Source organism: Oncorhynchus keta, chromosome 2 (assembly GCF_023373465.1).
Source record: "Oncorhynchus keta strain PuntledgeMale-10-30-2019 chromosome 2, Oket_V2, whole genome shotgun sequence".
Classification (NCBI taxonomy): Eukaryota; Metazoa; Chordata; class Actinopteri; order Salmoniformes; family Salmonidae; genus Oncorhynchus; species Oncorhynchus keta.
Window position 1 is genome coordinate 7780483 of NC_068422.1, and position 21343 is coordinate 7801825.

General features: G+C 45.7%; 2 long non-coding RNA genes across 16 annotated transcripts; one reads left to right on the forward strand and one right to left on the reverse strand.

Annotated features, from left to right (window-relative positions):
• The first annotated feature begins 207 nt into the window (after nucleotides 1-207).
• Nucleotides 208-5136, forward strand: LOC127909488 (uncharacterized). 10 transcript variants are annotated; one of them, XR_008071451.1, is made up of 7 exons: nucleotides 208-274; nucleotides 317-476; nucleotides 801-840; nucleotides 923-962; nucleotides 1465-1544; nucleotides 1669-1914; nucleotides 3399-3455. It is a non-coding gene; the product is annotated as an uncharacterized LOC127909488 (long non-coding RNA). The 10 variants fall into 10 exon arrangements; XR_008071456.1 differs by lacking the exons at nucleotides 801-840; nucleotides 3399-3455 and adding an exon at nucleotides 5096-5136 and having other exon boundaries at nucleotides 317-460; nucleotides 905-962; nucleotides 1669-1874; XR_008071455.1 differs by lacking the exon at nucleotides 801-840 and having other exon boundaries at nucleotides 317-460; nucleotides 905-962; nucleotides 1669-1874; nucleotides 3399-3462.
• On the reverse strand, nucleotides 340-6278 carry LOC127909491 (uncharacterized). 6 transcript variants are annotated; one of them, XR_008071480.1, is made up of 5 exons: nucleotides 6083-6278; nucleotides 4766-4845; nucleotides 2661-2700; nucleotides 1645-1726; nucleotides 340-454 (listed from the first exon to the last, which is right to left on the reverse strand). It is a non-coding gene; the product is annotated as an uncharacterized LOC127909491 (long non-coding RNA). The 6 variants fall into 6 exon arrangements; XR_008071474.1 differs by lacking the exon at nucleotides 1645-1726 and adding an exon at nucleotides 1811-1892; XR_008071479.1 differs by lacking the exon at nucleotides 2661-2700 and adding an exon at nucleotides 3561-3600.
• Between the last annotated feature and the right edge of the window lie 15065 nt (nucleotides 6279-21343).

A 21343-nucleotide genomic window follows, 5' to 3' on the forward strand; every position in this document is an offset into this window, starting at 1 on the left:
AGTCAGCAAATAAAACTGCTTATATACACTCCTTTCTTGAAACAAAAATACAGTATATTAACAGCCTTAACATATATTAAAGCCATGTTTGCGCAGTGGTGAACCTGTAGGTCTTCACTGTGTGGCAGGTTAGTACAGTGGTGAACCTATAAGACTTCACTGTGTGACAGTGGTGAAACTATAGGCCTTCAGTGTGTGACAGTGGTGAACCTATAGGCCTTCAGTGTGTGACAGGTTAGTACAGTGGTGAACCTATAGGCCTTCAGTGTGACAGGTTAGTACAGTGGTGAACCGATAGGTCTTCAGTGTGTGACAGGTTAGTACAGTGGTGAACCTATAGGTCTTCAGTGTGACAGGTTAATACAGTGGTGAACCTATAGGTCTTCAGTGTGACAGGTTAGTACAGTGGTGAACCTATAGGTCTTCAGTGTGACAGGTTAATACAGTGGTGAACCTATAGGTCTTCAGTGTGACAGGTTAGTACAGTGATGAACCTATAGGTCTTCAGTGTGACAGGTTAATACAGTGGTGAACCTATAGGTCTTCAGTGTGTGACAGTGGTGAACCGATAGGTCTTCAGTGTGTGACAGGTTAGTACAGTGATGAACCTATAGGTCTTCAGTGTGTGACAGGTTAGTACAGTGGTGAACCTATAGGTCTTCAGTGTGTGACAGGTTAGTACAGTGGTGAACCTATAGGTCTTCAGTGTGTGACAGGTTAGTACAGTGGTGAACCTATAGGTCTTCAGTGTGTGACAGGTTAGTACAGTGGTGAACCTATAGGTCTTCAGTGTGTGACAGGTTAGTACAGTGGTGAACCTATAGGCCTTCAGTGTGACAGGTTAGTACAGTGGTGAACCCATAGGTCTTCAGTGTGACAGGTTAGTACAGTGGTGAACCCATAGGTCTTCAGTGTGTGACAGGTTAGTACAGTGGTGAACCTATAGGCCTTCAGTGTGACAGGTTAGTACAGTGGTGAACCTATAGGTCTTCAGTGTGTGACAGGTTAGTACAGTGGTGAACCTATAGGCCTTCAATGTGTGACAGTGGTGAACCTATAGGCCTTCAGTGTGTGACAGTGGTGAACCTATAGGCCTTCAGTGTGTGACAGTGGTGAACCTATAGGCCTTCAGTGTGTGACAGTGGTGAACCTATAGGCCTTCAGTGTGTGACAGTGGTGAACCTATAGGCCTTCAGTGTGTGACAGTGGTGAACCTATAGGCCTTCAGTGTGTGACAGTGGTGAACCTATAGGCCTTCAGTGTGTGACAGTGGTGAACCTATAGGCCTTCAGTGTGTGACAGGTTAGTACAGTGGTGAACCTATAGGTCTTCAGTGTGACAGGTTAGTACAGTGGTGAACCGATAGGTCTTCAGTGTGTGACAGGTTAGTACAGTGGTGAACCTATAGGTCTTCAGTGTGACAGGTTAATACAGTGGTGAACCTATATGTCTTCAGTATGACAGGTTAGTACAGTGGTGAACCTATAGGTCTTCAGTGTGACAGGTTAATACAGTGGTGAACCTATAGGTCTTCAGTGTGACAGGTTAGTACAGTGGTGAACCTATAGGTCTTCAGTGTGACAGGTTAGTACAGTGGTGAACCTATAGGTCTTCAGTGTGTGACAGGTTAGTACAGTGGTGAACCTATAGGTCTTCAGTGTGTGACAGGTTAGTACAGTGGTGAACCTATAGGCCTTCAGTGTGACAGGTTAGTACAGTGGTGAACCTATAGGTCTTCAGTGTGTGACAGGTTAGTACAGTGGTGAACCTATAGGTCTTCAGTGTGTGACAGGTTAGTACAGTGGTGAACCTATAGGTCTTCAGTGTGTGACAGGTTAGTACAGTGGTGAACCTATAGGCCTTCAGTGTGACAGGTTAGTACAGTGGTGAACCTATAGGTCTTCAGTGTGACAGGTTAGTACAGTGGTGAACCCATAGGTCTTCAGTGTGACAGGTTAGTACAGTGGTGAACCCATAGGTCTTCAGTGTGTGACAGGTTAGTACAGTGGTGAACCTATAGGTCTTCAGTGTGTGACAGGTTAGTACAGTGGTGAACCTATAGGTCTTCAGTGTGACAGGTTAGTACAGTGGTGAACCCATAGGTCTTCAGTGTGTGACAGGTTAGTACAGTGGTGAACCTATAGGCCTTCAATGTGTGACAGTGGTGAACCTATAGGCCTTCAGTGAGTGACAGGTTAGTACAGTGGTGAACCTATAGGTCTTCAGTGTGTGACAGGTTAGTACAGTGGTGAATCTATAGGCCTTCAATGTGTGACAGTGGTGAACCTATAGGCCTTCAGTGAGTGACAGGTTAGTACAGTGGTGAACCTATAGGCCTTCAGTATGACAGGTTAGTACAGTGGTGAACCCATAGGTCTTCAGTGTGTGACAGGTTAGTACAGTGGTGAACCTATAGGTCTTCAATGTGTGACAGTGGTGAACCTATAGGCCTTCAGTGTGTGACAGTGGTGAACCTATAGGCCTTCAGTGTGTGACAGTGGTGAACCTATAGGCCTTCAGTGTGTGACAGTGGTGAACCTATAGGCCTTCAGTGTGTGACAGGTTAGTACAGTGGTGAACCTATAGGCCTTCAGTGTGACAGGTTCGTACAGTGGTGAACCTATAGGCCTTCAGTGTGACAGGTTCGTACAGTGGTGAACCTATAGGCCTTCAGTGTGACAGGTTAGTACAGTGGTGAACCTATAGGCCTTCAGTGTGTGACAGTGGTGAACCTATAGGCCTTCAGTGTGTGACAGTGGTGAACCTATAGGCCTTCAGTGTGTGACAGTGGTGAACCTATAGGCCTTCAGTGTGTGACAGTGGTGAACCTATAGGCCTTCAGTGTTTGACAGTGGTGAACCTATAGTCCTTCAGTGTGTGACAGTGGTGAACCTATAGGCCTTCAGTGTGTGACAGTGGTGAACCTATAGGCCTTCAGTGTGTGACAGGTTAGTACAGTGGTGAACCTATAGGTCTTCAGTGTGACAGGTTAGTACAGTGGTGAACCTATAGACCTTCAGTGTGTGACAGTGGTGAACCTATAGGCCTTCAGTGTGTGACAGTGGTGAACCTATAGGCCTTCAGTGTGACAGGTTCGTACAGTGGTGAACCTATAGGCCTTCAGTGTGACAGGTTGGTACAGTGGTGAACCTATAGACCTTCAGTGTGTGACAGTGGTGAACCTATAGGTCTTCAATGTGTGACAGTGGTGAACCTATAGGCCTTCAGTGTGTGACAGTGGTGAACCTATAGGCCTTCAGTGTGTGACAGTGGTGAACCTATAGGCCTTCAGTGTGTGACAGTGGTGAACCTATAGGCCTTCAGTGTGTGACAGTGGTGAACCTATAGGCCTTCAGTGTGTGACAGTGGTGAACCTATAGGCCTTCAGTGTGTGACAGGTTAGTACAGTGGTGAACCTATAGGCCTTCAGTGTGACAGGTTAGTACAGTGGTGAACCTATAGACCTTCAGTGTGTGACAGTGGTGAACCTATAGGCCTTCAGTGTGTGACAGTGGTGAACCTATAGGCCTTCATTGTGACAGGTTCGTACAGTGGTGAACCTATAGGCCTTCAGTGTGACAGGTTAGTACAGTGGTGAACCTATAGGCCTTCAGTGTGTGACAGTGGTGAACCTATAGGCCTTCAGTGTGTGACAGTGGTGAACCTATAGGCCTTCAGTGTGACAGGTTCGTACAGTGGTGAACCTATAGGCCTTCAGTGTGACAGGTTAGTACAGTGGTGAACCTATAGGCCTTCAGTGTGTGACAGTGGTGAACCTATAGGCCTTCAGTGTGTGACAGTGGTGAACCTATAGGCCTTCAGTGTGTGACAGTGGTGAACCTATAGGCCTTCAGTGTGTGACAGGTTAGACAGTGGTGAACCTATAGGCCTTCAGTGTTTGACAGTGGTGAACCTATAGGCCTTCAGTGTGTGACAGTGGTGAACCTATAGGCCTTCAGTGTGTGACAGTGGTGAACCTATAGGCCTTCAGTGTGACAGGTTCGTACAGTGGTGAACCTATAGGCCTTCAGTGTGTGACAGTGGTGAACCTATAGGTCTTCAGTGTGACAGGTTCGTACAGTGGTGAACCTATAGACCTTCAGTGTGTGACAGTGGTGAACCTATAGGCCTTCAGTGTGTGACAGTGGTGAACCTATAGGCCTTCAGTGTGACAGGTTAGTACTGTGGTGAACCTATAGGCCTTCAGTGTGTGACAGGTTAGTACAGTGGTGAACCCATAGGTCTTCAGTGTGTGACAGGTTAGTACAGTGGTGAACCTATAGGTCTTCAGTGTGTGACAGTGGTGAACCTATAGGTCTTCAGTGTGTGACAGGTTAGTACAGTGGTGAACCCATAGGTCTTCAGTGTGTGTGACAGGTTAGTACAGTGGTGAACCTATAGGCCTTCAGTGTGTGACAGTGGTGAACCTATAGGCCTTCAGTGTGTGACAGTGGTGAACCTATAGGCCTTCAGTGTGTGACAGTGGTGAACCTATAGGCCTTCAGTGTGTGACAGTGGTGAACCTATAGGCCTTCAGTGTTTGACAGTGGTGAACCTATAGTCCTTCAGTGTGTGACAGTGGTGAACCTATAGGCCTTCAGTGTGTGACAGTGGTGAACCTATAGGCCTTCAGTGTGTGACAGGTTAGTACAGTGGTGAACCTATAGGTCTTCAGTGTGACAGGTTCGTACAGTGGTGAACCTATAGACCTTCAGTGTGTGACAGTGGTGAACCTATAGGCCTTCAGTGTGTGACAGTGGTGAACCTATAGGCCTTCAGTGTGACAGGTTAGTACAGTGGTGAACCTATAGGCCTTCAGTGTGACAGGTTGGTACAGTGGTGAACCTATAGACCTTCAGTGTGTGACAGGTGGTTGAACCTATAGGTCTTCAATGTGTGACAGTGGTGAACCTATAGGCCTTCAGTGTGTGACAGTGGTGAACCTATAGGCCTTCAGTGTGTGACAGTGGTGAACCTATAGGCCTTCAGTGTGTGACAGTGGTGAACCTATAGGCCTTCAGTGTGTGACAGTGGTGAACCTATAGGCCTTCAGTGTGTGACAGTGGTGAACCTATAGGCCTTCAGTGTGTGACAGGTTAGTACAGTGGTGAACCTATAGGCCTTCAGTGTGACAGGTTCGTACAGTGGTGAACCTATAGACCTTCAGTGTGTGACAGTGGTGAACCTATAGGCCTTCAGTGTGTGACAGTGGTGAACCTATAGGCCTTCATTGTGACAGGTTCGTACAGTGGTGAACCTATAGGCCTTCAGTGTGACAGGTTAGTACAGTGGTGAACCTATAGGCCTTCAGTGTGTGACAGTGGTGAACCTATAGGCCTTCAGTGTGTGACAGTGGTGAACCTATAGGCCTTCAGTGTGACAGGTTCGTACAGTGGTGAACCTATAGGCCTTCAGTGTGACAGGTTAGTACAGTGGTGAACCTATAGGCCTTCAGTGTGTGACAGTGGTGAACCTATAGGCCTTCAGTGTGTGACAGTGGTGAACCTATAGGCCTTCAGTGTGTGACAGTGGTGAACCTATAGGCCTTCAGTGTGTGACAGTGGTGAACCTATAGGCCTTCAGTGTTTGACAGTGGTGAACCTATAGTCCTTCAGTGTGTGACAGTGGTGAACCTATAGGCCTTCAGTGTGTGACAGTGGTGAACCTATAGGCCTTCAGTGTGACAGGTTCAGTACAGTGGTGAACCTATAGGCCTTCAGTGTGTGACAGTGGTGAACCTATAGGTCTTCAGTGTGACAGGTTCGTACAGTGGTGAACCTATAGACCTTCAGTGTGTGACAGTGGTGAACCTATAGGCCTTCAGTGTGTGACAGTGGTGAACCTATAGGCCTTCAGTGTGACAGGTTAGTACTGTGGTGAACCTATAGGCCTTCAGTGTGTGACAGGTTAGTACAGTGGTGAACCCATAGGTCTTCAGTGTGTGACAGGTTAGTACAGTGGTGAACCTATAGGTCTTCAGTGTGTGACAGTGGTGAACCTATAGGTCTTCAGTGTGTGACAGGTTAGTACAGTGGTGAACCCATAGGTCTTCAGTGTGTGACAGGTTAGTACAGTGGTGAACCTATAGGTCTTCAGTGTGTGACAGGTTAGTACAGTGGTGAACCTATAGGTCTTCAGTGTGTGACAGGTTAGTACAGTGGTGAACCTATAGGTCTTCAGTGTGTGACAGGTTAGTACAGTGGTGAACCTATAGGTCTTCAGTGTGTGACAGGTTAGTACAGTGGTGAACCTATAGGTCTTCAGTGTGTGACAGGTTAGTACAGTGGTAAACCTTTAAGTTGTCACTGTGTGAAAGGTAGGTGATTTTGAAAAGACAACAATGGTAATACCAGCACACTCATGTAGGGGAGTTCACTTTTTGTACAACCCAATGGGCCAGTCACTGCCGGCCCTGGACGTTCTGTCGCCGTCGGCGAGACAAATATCTCCCACCCCCCTCGTATCTCTGCTAAACTATGTATAGCAGGGGTCAGCAATAGGTTTGGCCATAGGCCAATTCTTTTCTGACCTGAAAGTTGGAGGAACAGAACATAATCGCAGCCCAATTCTTAGGCCTACACTGCAAATTAAACACCATTTTTAACACATCTCGTTAGTAGGCTATATAATCAGTTCAATGTCAGTATGTGTACATTGATAAAATCACCAATGTCTCTATTATATTAGTTATTTTTGTTTTTCTTGTGTGCATTGATTGGGGAAAAACATCTTGTAATCAAAAGAAAATGTTGGGCTGAAAAAGTCTCCAAAGAAAGGAGGATGATGAAAATAGAAGATTCAGCGAAGAATGGACAGAGAAATCGGCATTCGTACCATATTTCTCCAACGTCCATCCAGAGTGTCTTGTTTGCAAATAATTCAATCTTAGGCATTCTTGTAATTCTAAGCATGGTACTTTCAAACAGATACTCGGCCTTGTCTCAGGATGGTAAGTTGGTGGTTGAAGATATCCCTCTAGTGGTGTGGGGGCTGTGCTTTGGCAAAGTGGGTGGGGTTATTCCTTCCTGTTTGGCCCTGTCCGGGGGTGTCCTCGGATGGGGCCACAGTGTCTCCTGACCCCTCCTGTCTCAGCCTTCAGTATTTATGCTGCAGTAGTTTATGTGTCGGGGGGCTAGGGTCAGTTTGTTATATCTGGAGTACTTCTCCTGTCCTATTCGGTGTCCTGTGTGAATCTAAGTGTGCGTTCTCTAATTCTCTCCTTCTCTCTTTCTTTCTCTCTCTCGGAGGACCTGAGCCCTAGGACCATGCCCCAGGACTACCTGACATGATGACTCCTTGCTGTCCCCAGTCCACCTGGCCATGCTGCTGCTCCAGTTTCAACTGTTCTGCCTTACTATTATTCAACCATGCTGGTCATTTATGAACATTTGAACATCTTGGCCACGTTCTGTTATAATCTCCACCCGGCACAGCCAGAAGAGGACTGGCCACCCCACATATGCTCTCTCTAATTCTCTCTTTCTTTCTCTCTCTCCGAGGACCTGAGCCCTAGGACCGTGCCCCAGGACTACCTGACATGATGGCTCCTTGCTGTCCCCAGTCCACCTGACTGTGCTGCTGCTCCAGTTTCAACTGTTCTGCCTTATTATTATTTGACCATGCTGGTCATTTATGAACATTTGAACATCTTGGTCATGTTCTGTTATAATCTCTACCCGGCACAGCTGCTGAAAAATGAGCTCCTGTATATATTGAGATTTAAATGTTTTTTTAGAGTGAAGTACATCGAAAAAAATCAAGAGAAAACTGCAAGACTCAATAGAAGACAAAACAAGGAACAAACCAAAAAAGACAGGCTTTTGAAAAAGTAACTATTTTTCATAAAATTGTACAGTTATCTTAGCTAGCTGAATTGCTAGCAGAATTGTTTACTTGTTGCTAAGCAGTTGCTAGGGACTCTCCTGGAAGAAGCTAGCTAGCTTACAAAGAATAACAACAAAAATATCTAGTTAACAGAAGAAAGGAAGACAAAATAAGGACAAAAGAAGGACAGAAGAAAAAGGAAAAGAAAGAGGACAACAAAGTGAAACAGTCAGCACTTCTATTGCAACTTCGTATTTCGTCGTCCTAACGTAGTCGACACTGCTATCTGCCCAGCAGCTAGCCAGCTAGCAAACGTCCACCGTCTACCGAATAGCAGCACTGTAGAAACTATTACACTCAACTGAACGACTTGATTAGTGTAGTGTTAGCTAGCTACATAGTTGTCTTTGCTGTCTTCGTATCCAAGATAATTGTGTAGTTTAGAGCGTGTAGTCTTAGAGTGATTATCTTAATTTACCAAGGTTAGCTAGCCAGCTATTTGTCGTCCTTAACGTAGGAGACACTGCTAGCTAGCCAACAGCTAGCCAACGTCTACTGAATAGAACTTCCGCACTCAACAACCCGGTCGCATTCCGCTTCGCTCCACAGGTAGTATCACATTTTCATTTCATTTCATTACAGCACAACGGTTTGATTTGTTTGATCGTAGCTAGCTACATAGCCGTCTGTGTATCAAAGATAATTGTGTAGTCTAGAGCGATTTTCTAGGTTAGCTAGCCAGCTATTGTCGTTCTTTTAACGCAACGTAACGTAATCAACACTGCTAGCTAGCCAGCTAGCCCCGAATAGCAGCACTGTAGAAACTATTACACTCAATGGAACGACTTGATTAGTGTAGTGTCAACAACGCAGCCACTGCCAGCTAGCCTACAAAGTCAACAACGCAGCCACTGCCAGCTAGCCTACTTCAGCAGTACTGTATCATTTTAATCATTTTAGTCAATAAGATTCTTGCTACGTAAGCTTAACTTTCTGAACATTCGAGACGTGTAGTCCACTTGTCATTCCAATCTCCTTGCATTAGCGTAGCCTCTTCTGTAGCCTGTCAACTATGTGTCTGTCTATCCCTGTTCTCTCCTCTCTGCACAGACCATACAAACGCTCCACACCGCGTGGCCGCGGCCACCCTAATCTGGTGGTCCCAGTGCGCACGACCCACGTGGAGTTCCAGGTCTCCGGTAGCCTCTGGAACTGTCGATCTGCGGCCAACAAGGCAGAGTTCATCTCAGCCTATGCCTCCCTCCAGTCCCTCGACTTCTTGGCACTGACGGAAACATGGATCACCACAGATAACACTGCTACTCCTACTGCTCTCTCTTCGTCCGCCCACGTGTTCTCGCACACCCCGAGAGCTTCTGGTCAGCGGGGTGGTGGCACCGGGATCCTCATCTCTCCCAAGTGGTCATTCTCTCTTTCTCCCCTTACCCATCTGTCTATCGCCTCCTTTGAATTTCATGCTGTCACAGTTACCAGCCCTTTCAAGCTTAACATCCTTATCATTTATCGCCCTCCAGGTCCCCTCGGAGAGTTCATCAATGAGCTTGATGCCTTGATAAGCTCCTTTCCTGAGGACGGCTCACCTCTCACAGTTCTGGGCGACTTTAACCCCCCACGTCTACCTTTGACTCATTCCTCTCTGCCTCCTTCTTTCCACTCCTCTCCTCTTTGACCTCACCCTCTCACCTTCCCCCTACTCACAAGGCAGGCAATACGCTCGACCTCATCTTTACTAGATGCTGTTCTTCCACTAACCTCATTGCAACTCCCCTCCAAGTCTCCGACCACTACCTTGTATCCTTTTCCCTCTCGCTCTCATCCAACACTTCCCACACTGCCCCTACTGGATGGTATCGCGTCGTCCCAACCTTCGCTCTCTCTCCCCCGCTACTCTCTCCCCTTCCATCCTATCATCTCTTCCCTCTGCTCAAACCTTCTCCAACCTATCTCCTGATTCTGCCTCCTCAACCCTCCTCTCCTCCCTTTCTGCATCCTTTGACTCTCTATGTCCCCTATCCTCCAGGCCGGCTCGGTCCTCCCCTCCCGCTCCGTGGCTCAACGACTCATTGCGAGCTCACAGAACAGGGCTCCGGGCAGCCGAGCGGAAATGGAGGAAAACTCGCCTCCCTGCGGACCTGGCATCCTTTCACTACCTCCTCTCTACATTTTCCTCCTCTGTCTCTGCTGCTAAAGCCACTTTCTACCACTCTAAATTCCAAGCATCTGCCTCTAACCCTAGGAAGCTCTTTGCCACCTTCTCCTCCCTCCTGAATCCTCCTCCCCCTCCCCTCCCCTCCTCCCTCTCTGCAGATGACTTCGTCAACCATTTTGAAAAGAAGGTCGACGACATCCGATCCTCGTTTGCTAAGTCAAACGACACCGCTGGTTCTGCTCACACTGCCCTACCCTGTGCTCTGACCTCTTTCTCCCCTTTCTCTCCAGATGAAATCTTGCGTCTTGTGACGGCCGGCCGCCCAACAACCTGCCCGCTTGACCCTATCCCCTCCTCTCTTCTCCAGACCATTTCCGGAGACCTTCTCCCTTACCTCACCTCGCTCATCAACTCATCCCTGACCGCTGGCTACGTCCCTTCCGTCTTCAAGAGAGCGAGAGTTGCACCCCTTCTGAAAAAACCTACACTCGATCCCTCCGATGTCAACAACTACAGACCAGTATCCCTTCTTTCTTTCTCTCCAAAACTCTTGAAGGTGCCGTCCTTGGCCAGCTCTCCCGCTATCTCTCTCAGAATGACCTTCTTGATCCAAATCAGTCAGGTTTCAAGACTAGTCATTCAACTGAGACTGCTCTTCTCTGTATCACGGAGGCGCTCCGCACTGCTAAAGCTAACTCTCTCTCCTCTGCTCTCATCCTTCTAGACCTATCGGCTGCCTTCGATACTGTGAACCATCAGATCCTCCTCTCCACCCTCTCCGAGTTGGGCATCTCCGGCGCGGCCCACGCTTGGATTGCGTCCTACCTGACAGGTCGCTCCTACCAGGTGGCGTGGCGAGAATCTGTCTCCTCAACACGCGCTCTCACCACTGGTGTCCCCAGGGCTCTGTTCTAGGCCCTCTCCTATTCTCGCTATACACCAAGTCACTTGGCTCTGTCATAACCTCACATGGTCTCTCCTATCATTGCTATGCAGACGACACACAATTAATCTTCTCCTTTCCCCCTTCTGATGACCAGGTGGCGAATCGCATCTCTGCATGTCTGGCAGACATATCAGTGTGGATGACGGATCACCACCTCAAGCTGAACCTCGGCAAGACGGAGCTGCTCTTCCTCCCGGGGAAGGACTGCGCGTTCCATGATCTCGCCATCACGGTTGACAACTCCATTGTGTCCTCCTCCCAGAGCGCTAAGAACCTTGGCGTGATCCTGGACAACACCCTGTCGTTCTCAACTAACATCAAGGCGGTGGCCCGTTCCTGTAGGTTCATGCTCTACAACATCCGCAGAGTACGACCCTGCCTCACACAGGAAGCGGCGCAGGTCCTACTCCAGGCACTTGTCATCTCCCGTCTGGATTACTGCAACTCGCTGTTGGCTGGGCTCCCTGCCTGTGCCATTAAACCCCTACAACTCATCCAGAACGCCGCAGCCCGTCTGGTGTTCAACCTTCCCAAGTTCTCTCACGTCACCCCGCTCCTCCGCTCTCTCCACTGGCTTCCAGTTGAAGCTCGCATCCGCTACAAGACCATGGTGCTTGCCTACGGAGCTGTGAGGGGAATGGCACCTCAGTACCTCCAGGCTCTGATCAGGCCCTACACCCAAACAAGGGCACTGCGTTCATCCACCTCTGGCCTGCTCGCCTCCCTACCACTGAGGAAGTACAGTTCCCGCTCAGCCCAGTCAAAACTGTTCGCTGCTCTGGCCCCCCAATGGTGGAACAAACTCCCTCACGACGCCAGGACAGCGGAGTCAATCACCACCTTCCGGAGACACCTGAAACCCCACCTCTTTAAGGAATACCTAGGATAGGATAAAGTAATCCTTCTCTCCCCCCCCCCCTTAAAAGATTTAGATGCACTATTGTAAAGTGGCTGTTCCACTGGATGTCATAAGGTGAATGCACCAATTTGTAAGTCGCTCTGGATAAGAGCGTCTGCTAAATGACTTAAATGTAATGTAAATGTAAACATGGCCAAGATGTTCAAATGTTCATAAATGACCAGCATGGTCCAATAATAACAAGGCAGAACAGTTGAAACTGGAGCAGCAGCACAGTCAGGTGGACTGGGGACAGCAAGGAGTCATCATGTCAGGTCGTCCTGGGGCACGGTCCTTGGGCTCAGGTCCTCCGAGAGAGAGAAAGAAAGAGAGAATTAGAGAGAGCATATGTGGGGTGGCCAGTCAAACAGACAATCATAACATCAGTCAAAAATATCAAATTCCCAGTTTATAATAAAAAAAACAACTTTATAAGAGGTTTTAAAAATAGGTTCAATTTGACTCAACATTCCATGATGTACACTAAGGCATTGTTGGCAGAATAGTGGGATGCAGTTCAATGCATGATTAATATACTGTAATTCACCAACACATTTCTTGGTAGTCCCAAAAATATTGCTATCAGGTTGTAAATCCCAGCTGGCCTGCTACATTGTTTGCTACCTCCATACTTTACGCACTGTTTCAGTTTCAATGACTCGATATTCTGGACAAAAATTCATGAATGTAACTATGGCTGGGAATGTCAATACAATCAAACTAGCAAGGGCAATGATCACAAGTCAGTCATAATGTGGCTAATAGGCTAGCTTATCTAATGTAGCAAGCTAAAAATATGAAGCCTAAAGTTAGATAGATAGCTAGCTAGCTAGCTGCTAGGAGGATGTCATGCCATTGGAGGAGTGGGTGAGTGAGTGACTGGCTTTTTCCCCTCATATCGTTTTTCAGTGGCTATACACAGATAGAGATGCAGGTGTCATTCGGTTAGCTAGCATGAACTTGAACGACTGTTATTCAGTTAGCATATCTCTTGCAAATTCATATCAACTGATGAATTTCCGAATGTGTAACACCCGCTGAATATGACCGGTGTCAGTAAACGTAGACAAAAAAAGTAATAGTTAGTCAAGAACGCTCTAGATAACATGTAAACAGCCTAACCAGCTCTGCTACGGTGAGTACAATGGTCAGAGTGAGGTGTTCTCTCATTTATATCTGGAAGGAGCTAGCTAGCAAGCTAGCCAACTTTAGCCAGTTAGCTTGGTTGGGACAAGCATGTATTGGCAGGCAAGCTTCAGAAGGATGTGGAGGCTACAATTCCCCCTAGTTTATCAGTGCAATTTTGATGGCCAACTAGCTGAAACATTTTGAGATGGTTTATCTAACGTCCTTCATTAGATATTAGCTCACCTTGATCTGGCTAGCATTAGTTGTTGATCTTGTTGTTGTTCATGTGCATAACTGAGGGAGAGAGAGTCTACCTTTTCATGGTTCTGATCAATAAGACTGTAAAGTACCCAAATGTAAGAGGACTCCCGTGGTGTTTACATATTTGCAGAAATCCATTCAGGTGTATTTTGTGGCTATTGGTGAATGCGTTCTAATGATCAATCAATCAATCAATCAATCAAATTTTATTTGTCACATACACATGGTTAGCAGATGTTAATGCGAGTGTAGCGAAATGCTTGTGCTTCTAGTTCCGACAATGCAGTGATAACCAACAAGTAATCTAACTAACAATTCCAAAACTACTGTCTTATACACAGTGTAAGGGGATAAGGAATATGTACATAAGGATATATGAATGAGTGATGGTACAGAGCAGCATACAGTAGATGGTATCGAGTACAGTATATACATATGAGATGAGTGTGTAGACAAAGTAAACAAAGTGGCATAGTTAAAGTGGCTAGTGATACATGTATTACATAAGGATGCAGTCGATGATGTAGAGTACAGTATATACGTATGCATATGAGATGAATAATGTAGGGTAAGTAACATTATATAAGGTAGCATTGTTTAAAGTGGCTAGTGATATATTTACATCATTTCCCATCAATTCCCATTATTAAAATGGCTGGAGTTGGGTCAGTGTCAATGACAGTGTGTTGGCAGCAGCCACTCAATGTTAGTGGTGGCTGTTTAACAGTCTGATGGCCTTGAGATAGAAGCTGTTTTTCAGTCTCTCGGTCCCAGCTTTGATGCACCTGTACTGACCTCGCCTTCTGGATGATAGCGGGGTGAACAGGCAGTGGTTCGGGTGGTTGATGTCCTTGATGATCTTTATGGCCTTCCTGTAACAACGGGTGGTGTAGGTGTCCTGGAGGGCAGGTAGTTTGCCCCCGGTGATGCGTTGTGCAGTCCTCACTACCCTCTGGAGAGCCTTACAGTTGAGGGCGGAGCAGTTGCCGTACCAGGCGGTGATACAGCCCACCAGGATTTACATTTACATTACATTTAAGTCATTTAGCAGACGCTAAAGGTTGAATAGGCGCTGCTGAATAGGCGCTGAGGTTGAATAGGCGCTGCTGCACCTTCTTCACGACGCTGTCAGTGTGAGTGGACCAATTCAGTTTGTCTGTGATGTGTATGCCGAGGAACTTAAAACTAGCTACCCTCTCCACTACTGTTCCATCGATGTGGATAGGGGGGTGTTCCCTCTGCTGTTTCCTGAAGTCCACAATCATCTCCTTAGTTTTGTTGACGTTGAGTGTGAGGTTATTTTCCTGACACCACACTCCGAGGGCCCTCACCTCCTCCCTGTAGGCCGTCTCGTCGTTGTTGGTAATCAAGCCTACCACTGTTGTGTCGTCCGCAAACTTGATGATTGAGTTGGAGGCGTGCGTGCTGGCCACGCAGTCGTGGGTGAACAGGGAGTACAGGAGAGGGCTCAGAACGCACCCTTGTGGAGCCCCCGTGTTGAGGATCAGCGGGGAGGAGATGTTGTTGCCTACCCTCACCACCTGGGGGCGGCCCGTCAGGAAGTCCAGTACCCAGTTGCACAGGGCGGGGTCGAGACCCAGGGTCTCGAGCTTGATGACGAGCTTGGAGGGTACTATGGTGTTGAATGCCGAGCTGTAGTCGATGAACAGCATTCTCACATAGGTATTCCTCTTGTCCAGGTGGGTTAGGGCAGTGTGCAGTGTGGTTGAGATTGCATCGTCTGTGGACCTATTTGGGCGGTAAGCAAATTGGAGTGGGTCTAGGGTGTCAGGTAGGGTGGAGGTGATATGGTCCTTGACTAGTCTCTCAAAGCACTTCATGATGACGGAAGTGAGTGCTACGGGGCGGTAGTCGTTTAGCTCAGTTACCTTAGCTTTCTTGAGAACAGGAACAATGGTGGCCCTCTTGAAGCATGTGGGAACAGCAGACTGGTATAGGGATTGATTGAATATGTCCGTAAACACACCGGCCAGCTGGTCTGCGCATGCTCTGAGGGCGCGGCTGGGGATGCCGTCTGGGCCTGCAGCCTTGCGAGGGTTAACACGTTTAAATGTCTTACTCACCTCGGCTGCAGTGAAGGAGAGACCGCATGTTTTTGTTGCAGGCCGTGTCATTGGCACTGTATTGTCCTCAAAGCGGGCAAAAAAGTTATTTAGTCTGCCTGGGAGCAAGACATCCTGGTCCGTGACTGGGCTGGGTTTCTTCTTGTAGTCCGAGATTGACTGTAGACCCTGCCACATGCCTCTTGTGTCTGAGCCATTGAATTGAGATTCCACTTTGTCTCTGTACTGACGCTTAGCTTGTTTAATAGCCTTGCGGAGGGAATAGCTGCATTGTTTATATTCGGACATGTTACCAGACACCTTGCCCTGATTAAAAGCAGTGGTTCGCGCTTTCAGTTTCACGCGAATGCTGCCATCAATCCACGGTTTCTGGTTTGGGAATGTTTTTATCGTTGCTATGGGAACAACATCTTCGACGCACGTTCTAATGAACTCGCTCACCGAATCAGCGTATTCGTCAATATTTCCATCTGACGCAATACGAAACATGTCCCAGTCCACGTGATGGAAGCAGTCTTGGAGTGTAGAGTCAGCTTGGTCTGACCAGCGTTGGACAGACCTCAGCGTGGGAGCCTCTTGTTTTAATTTCTGCCTGTAGGCAGGGATCAGCAAAATGGAGTCGTGGTCAGCTTTCCCGAAAGGGGGGCGGGGCAGGGCCTTATATGCGTCGCGGGAGTTAGAGTAACAATGATCCAAGGTTTTACCACCCCTGGTTGCGCAATCGATATGCTGATAAAATTTAGGGAGTCTTGTTTTCAGATTAGCTTTGTTAAAATCCCCAGCTACAATGAATGCAGCCTCCGGATAAATGGTTTCCAGTTTGCAAAGAGTTAAATAAAGTTCGTTCAGAGCCATCGATGTGTCTGCTTGGGGGGGGATATATACGGCTGTGATTATAATCGAAGAGAATTCTCTTGGAAGATAATGCGGTCTACATTTGATTGTGAGGAATTCTAAATCAGGTGAAAATAAGGATTTGAGTTCCTGTATGTTTCCTTCATCACACCATGTCCCGTTAGTCATGAGGCATACGCCCCCGCCACTCTTCTTACCAGAGAGATGTATGTTTCTGTCGGCGCGATGCGTGGAGAAACCCGTTGGCTGCACCGCCCTGGATAGCGTCTTCCCAGTGAGCCATGTTTCCGTGAAGCAGAGAACGTTGCAGTCTCTGATGTCCCTCTGGAATGCCACCCTTGCTCGGATTTCGTCAACCTTGTTGTCGAGAGACTGGACATTGGCAAAAAGAATGCTGGGAAGTGGTGCGCGATGTGCCCTTTTTCGGAGTCTGACCAGAACACCGCCGCGTTTCCCTCTTTTTCTGAGTAATTTCTTTGGGTCGCTGCATGCGATCCATTCCGTTGTCCTGTTTGTAAGGCAGAACACAGGATCCACGTCGCGGAAAACATATTCTTGGTCGTACTGATGGTGAGTTGACGCTGATCTTATATTCAGTAGTTCTTCTCGACTGTATGTAATGAAACCTAAGATGACCTGGGGTACTAATGTAAGAAATAACACGTAAAAAAACAAAAAACTGCATAGTTTCCTAGGAACGTGAAGCGAGGCGGCCATCTCAGTCGGCGCCGGAAGTCAACTTTGGATGATCTAAAGTCATCCAAAGTTCAAAGTGAATGATGGCAGGCCCATGTGGCAAATGGCTTGTTTGTATAAAGGCCTACTGTAGCTCTGATTGGCTATAGCGCACCGGTCTGTGTAGACTCCTGTCCCAGATATTTTTATTCGGTTTTATCTATTAATTGTCCAAACTCACGGACGCTTTCCCACTCTATATTGCAATAGAATGTCCACAAATGCCTTAGTATACGTAATTCCCAAACATTCTAAGAACTTATGAAAATGACCATATCTAAGTGGTCGCCTCCTGGGGATGTATATGAACAGATTTCAATAATATTTAATGTTGCTAAAATGCTGTCAGTTCTACTTTAAATGCAACAATGTTTCACACACACAAGTTATTTTCAAAGAGATGGCTAACAACAGCAAGCGCGCTGCAATAAAAAACACAGTTCCACTCATCAGATGATGATCATTTGAAACAACTTTTTGTTGAAAGTTATTCTTGAAAAGGGAGAAGCTAACAAATTAGCAACAACATCCTCTTTGATAACACCTGCTGCATCCACTGCAAACTAGCCAACAACAAAAGCTAGCTAGCTAGACCGTCGGAAAAACTACAGCTCGCTATTACACAGTGACCTGTTGGCCTTCAAAAAGGCAGAAGATTCCATACATTTTTGTAAGAACAGTCCCACCCATTAGGTGAAAATGTTATTGGTTGATTCCACTGTCACTCCAAAAAATGTCCCTTATTCATTTGAATGACAGATGCCTTTATCTAGCTTCTGATAATACATTGACGTTCTGATTAAGTGTTTTCAACTCAGTGTTCTCATTCCATTAACTTATGTTCCAACTGAAAGCAAGACCTCGCCTATTCCTCTGGTCTTAAAATGATAAACTTAGTAAGTGATTTAAACTAACAACAGCTGCTTGATATCACCGTCCAAGTAATAAACATTTCTCTTCAAATGTAATTTGGTAGTTGAGGCAGACATTGGGCAGTTTGAACAAGCCTGATTTCTACTGAAAGATATTGACCGTAGCACTGCAGTAACTTCATATCCCTATTTTCACTTGACACACATGATTACAGGGCAGACACAAACGACTGGAAAGAAAGAGGGCAAACGTGTGTCTGCATTTTTAAATGTCGTTATGTTTATTTTACATGGAATACTACGTTCTGAATGGACACACACACAGACATTATCCCTAACCCCTTCTCTCTTATCAAAGGAGATTCGGGAAGTGAGTGTTCTTGTGTTGTGGCTTGAAGCCCCTGCCTTAGGGCACCATGAACCATCTTCATGGGTTATTATGTGTTCAACGTAAACAACGTTTTTTTACAGTAGGCCTGGCGGAGTGAATTGTCATGTAGATGTATTTATTTATTTACATTTGAGTCATTCAGCAGTTGCTTGTATTCAGAACGGCTTACAGTTAGTTATGGATTGAAGTTAAGTTATGTGTCATGCCCCGCGTATAAAGATTACTCAAAATAATATAAGGACACAGCAAAAATATTACTTTCTTCACCAACAAGCCTCAATAATACCCAGCACACATGTAAATAATATGACACCAAGCAGCATATAAATATATATAATACCCAGAATTTATATATATATAACACCTAGCAGCATATAGATATATGTATATAACACCCAGTAAATATATATATAACAATAAGCATAGAGATATATGTAACACCCAACATATACAGTACCAAAAAAAAGTTTGGACACACCTACTCATTAAAGGGGGTTTCTTTTTTTTAAACCATTTTCTACATTGTAGAATAATAGTGAAGACATCAAAACTATGAAATAACACATATGGAATCATGTAGTAACCAAAAAGGTGTTAAACAATTATTCAAAGTAGCCGCCTTGATGACAGCTTTGCACACTCTTGGCATTCTTTCAACCAGCTTCATGAGGTAGTCACCTGGAATGGATTTCAATTAACAGGTGTGCCTTTTCAAATGTAAATTTGTGGAATTTGTTTCCTCCTTAATGCGTTTGAGCCAATCAGTTGTGTTGTGACAAGTTAGGGGTGATATACAGAAGACAGCCCTATTTGGTAAAAGACCAAGTCCATATTATGGCAACAACAGCTCAAATAAGCAAAGAGAAACGACAGTCCATCATTACTTTAAGATATGTAGGTCAGCAAATACAGAACATTTCAGGAACTTTTAAAGTTTATTCGAGTGCAGTTGCATAAACCATCAAACGCTATGATGAAACTAGGTCTCATGAGGACCGCCACAAGAAAGGAAGACACAGAGTTTCCTCTGCTGCAGAGGACAAGTTCATTAGAGTTACCAGCCTCAGACATTGCAGCCCAAATAAATGCTTCACAGAGTTCAAGTAACAGACACATCTCAACATCAACTGTTAAGAGGAGACTACGTGAATCAGGCCTTCATGGTCGAATTGTTGCAAAGAAACCACTACTAAAGGACACCAGTAAGAAGAAGAGACTTCCTTGGGTCAAGAAACACGAGCAATAGACAGTAGACTGGTGTAAATCTGTCCGTTGGTCTGATGAGTCCAAATTTCTGATTTTTGGTTCTAACCGCCGTGCCTTTGTGAGACACAGAATAGGTGAACGGATGATCTCCACATGTGTGGTTCCCACCATGAAGAATGGAGGAAGAGGTGTGATGGTGTGGGGGTGCTTTGCTGGTGACACTGTCTGTGATTTATTTAGAATTCAAGGCACACTTAACCAGCATGGCTACAATAGCATTCTGCAGCGATACGCCATCCCATCTGGTTTGCACTTAGTGGGACTATCACTTGTTTTTCAGCAGGACAATGACCCAACACACCTCCAGGCTGTGTAATGCTATTTGACCAAGAAGGAGAGTGTTGGAATGCTGCATCAAATGACCTGGCCTCCACAATCACCTGACCTCAACCCAATTGAGATGTTTTGGGATTATTTGGACAGCAGAGTGAAGGAAAAGCAGCGAACAAGTGCTTAGCATATGTGGGAACTCCTTCAAGACTGTTTGAAAAGCATTCCAGGCGAAGCTGGTTGAGAGAATGCCAAGAGGTTGGAAAGCTGTCATCAAGGCAAAGGGTGGCTGCTTTGAAAAATATTAAATGTAAAATATATTTTAATATAATAACACTTTTTTGGTTACTACATGATTCCATATGTGTTAATTTATAGTGTTGATGTCTTCACTATTATTCTACAACATGAAAATAGTACAAATAATGGAAAACCCTTCAACGAGTAGGTCTGTCCAAACTTTTGACTGGTGCTGTATATAACACCCACCATATATATATATAGAGATTTTTTTTTTGGGGGGGGCAAATGTTGATTTCAGACATTTTACTGAGTCGTTTTCTAGTGTGGGTCAACTGCAAAAGGGCTGTTGTAAACATAACATAAAACAAGCATTTAATTATTTATTTCAAGTATTTATAACAACCATTATATAGATATATATATATATACCACTTAGCATATAGATATATTTAACACACAGAAGTATATATACAGTGCCTTCCGAAAGTATTCAGATCCCTTGACTTTTTCCACATTTTGTTAGGTTACAGATTAATTATAAAATTAATTGATTTTCCCCTCATCAATCTACATACAATACCCCATAATAACACAGCAAAAACAGGATTTTATAAAAAACTGAAATATCACATTTATGTAAGTATTCAGACCCTTTACTTAGTACTTTGTTGAAGCATGTTTGGAAGCGTTTACAGCCTCGAGTCTTCTTGGGTATGACGCTACAAGCTTGGCTCACCTGTATTTGTGTAGTTTCTCCAGAAAATCTTGTTCCTCATGGTCTGAGAGTCCATTAGGTGCCTTTTGGAAAACTCCAAGCGGGTTGTCATGTGCCTTTTACTGAGGAGTAGCTTCCGTCTGGCCACTCTACCACAAAGGCCTGATTGGTGGAGTGCTGCAGAGATGGTTGTCCTTCTGGAAGGTTCTCCCATCTCCACAGAGGAACTCTAGAGCTCTGTCAGAGTGACCATCTGGTTCTTGGTCACCTCGTTGACCAAGGCACTTCTCCCCCGATTGCTCAGTTTGGCTGGGCGGCCAGCTCCGGGAGGAGTCTTGGTGGTTCCAAACTTCTTCCATTTAAGAATGATGAGGCCACTGTCATTAAAACTAGTTTTCAAACACTCCACAAATTTCTTGTTAACAAACTATAGTTTTGGCAAGTCCGTTAGGACATCTACTTTGTGCATGACACAAGTAATATTTCCAACAATTGTTTACAGAAATATTATTTAACTTATAATTCACTTTATCACAAGTCCAGTGGGTCAGAAGTTTACATACACTAAATTGACTGTGCCTTTAGGCCGCATAGAAAATTCCAGAATATGATGTGATGGCTTTAGAAGCTTCTGTTAGGCTAATTGACATCATTTGAGTCAATTGGAGGTGTACCTGTGGATGTA